The sequence below is a fragment of the Otolemur garnettii genome, unplaced genomic scaffold, assembly GCF_000181295.1.
Source record: "Otolemur garnettii isolate 467f Iridium unplaced genomic scaffold, OtoGar3 scaffold00022, whole genome shotgun sequence".
In the NCBI taxonomy this organism is placed as follows: Eukaryota; Metazoa; Chordata; class Mammalia; order Primates; family Galagidae; genus Otolemur; species Otolemur garnettii.
Genome location: NW_003852417.1, coordinates 16,216,187 through 16,218,596, shown reverse-complemented (window position 1 = coordinate 16,218,596; position 2,410 = coordinate 16,216,187).

The window sequence follows — 2,410 nt, the reverse complement described above, 5'->3', positions numbered from 1 at the left end:
CAACCTCCAACTCCTGGGCTCAAGCGAGTCTCTTGCCTCAGCCTCCCAAGTAGCTGGGACCACAGGTGCCCGCCACAACGCCTGGCTATTTTTTGGTTGCGGCTGTCATTGTTGTTTTTGGCGGGCCTGGGCTGGATTTGAACCCACCACCTTAGGTGTATGTGGCTAGCTCCTTAGCCACTTAAGCCACAGGTGCCGAGCCCAGAGGAGAGGATTTTAAAAAACATACAGGGGTTCATGGAACAGATTACAAAGAGTACAATAAAATGAATTTTAGTACATTCACAGAGCTGTGCGAATGTCACCACAGTCAATTCTAGAATATTTTCATCCCCCCAAAAGAATCCCTGTACCCATCAGTAGTTACTGCCCATTCCCCACCAACTCTCCCAGCCCCTGGCAACCAATCTACTTTCTGTCTCTATAGATTCACCTATTTGTGGCATTGCATGTCAGTGCCATCGTATAACATGTGGCCTTTTGCGTCCGATTTCTTCCAATTAGCATCGTGTTTTTAATATTCATCTATGTGTCAGGGTTTCATTTTGTTACCAACTGGGGTCAGCTCACCCAGCTCAGTAAAGCCAGACGCTGAAGCTAAGAGTTGTAGAGAGAGAAAGAGGCATCTTTACTGCTGGGTGCCAGGCAAGGAGAACAAGAAGCTTACTGCTTGAGACCCCAGCTCCCCAGTGGTTCACAAGCTGGTATTTCTAAAGGCAGGAGTACATGTTAGGCGGGTAAAATTGTAAATCAGTATATGGAGGTTACACATTGGCCTGGTCCCTATCCCAAAAGGTGGGGTATCTTCAAGTGTGTGTGTGGGGGCACATAGGTGGATTCAGAGATTCTTGGATTAGTGCGAAGGAATGTTGAGTATGACAGGTCCCTTGGGAGAAATTTAAATTAAAGAATGGAGGTCGTGGCTTGGCCCCTGTAGCTCAGAGGTTAGGACGCCGGCCACATGCATCAGGGCTAATGGGTTCGAACCTGGCCTGGGCCTGTTAAATAAACAAGAAAAGTAGCTGGGCGTGGTGGCGGGTGTCTGTACTCCCAGCTACTTGGGAGGCTGAGGCAAGAGAACTGCTTAAGCCCAAGAGTTTGAGGTTGCTGTGAGCTGTGACTACACGACACTCTACCGAGAGCAACATAGTGGGACTCTGTCTCAAAAAAAAAAAAAAAAAAAGAATGGAGGTCAGAGTTTAATTCTTCAGTTCCCTCTTATCTGTGTTTTCCATCTTGTGGAGGTTTCTGAAAAATAACTCAAGACCGTATGTTAAGATATAAGCTTTTAGGAATGTTATCAATAGGGAACAAAAACACCTCCTGACTCTGGCTGGCTTCAAGGGCCATTGTTATTCCCTGTCACTTTTCAAGGCTAGGTCAGGTGCCCAGAACTTTTCCTGAAGGGACTCAAGATTTTCCTTAATTTCCATTTTTTGAGGACTCAACAGGCCTCTGGTGGGGGGGCAGGGAGGGTCCCCTGCTTTGTCTCAAGTTTTTTTTATTGCCAAGTAATATTGCATTATACAGATATAGGTGCACTGCATTTTATTTAGCCATTCATCAGGCATTGGGCACTGGGATTGTTTCAGCTTTTTGGCCTTTATAAACAATGCTGCTATGAATAGATACATTTTATAGAAATTTGGGGACAAATGTTTGAGTATGTACCTAGGAGTGGAATTGCTATGATATGACAACTCTATCTTTAAGATTTTGAGAAACTGTCAAATTGTTTGCCAAAGTGGCATCATTTACATTCCCTGCAGCAGCAAAATTCTCATTTACGAGTAAATAAGTAGGCTGGGTGCAGTGGCTCACGCCTGTAATCCTAGCGCTCTGGGAGGCCAAGGCAGGTGGATTGCCTGAGCTCTGGAGTTTGAGACCAACCTGAACCAGAGTGAGACCCTGTCTCTATTAAAAATAGAAAAACTAGATGGGTATTGTGGTGGGCACCTATAGTCCCAGTTACTTGGGAGGCCAAGGCAAGAGGATTGCTTGAGCCCGGGAATTTGAGCTATGATGTGAGCTTGTGAGCTGTGATGCTATGGCACTCAACCTGAGGGCAATAGAGTGAGACTCTGTCAAAAAAAAAAAAAAAGAGCAAATAAGTAGTGACATCTTATTTGTTATCTTTTTGTTGTTGTTTTTGAGACAGAGTCTCATTTTGTCACCCTGGGTAGAGTGCTGTGGCATCATAGTTCATTGCAACCTCAAACTCTTCAGCTCAAGTGGTCCTCTTGTCTCAGCCTCCCAAGTAGCTGGGACTACAGCAGCTGCCAAAACACCTAGGTATTTTTAAGAAATGGTGTCTCAGGCTCGGCGCCTATGGCTCAACCGGCTAAGGCGCCAGCCACGTACACCTAAGGTGGCGGGTTCGAATCCCCAGCCCGGACCCGCCAAACAACAA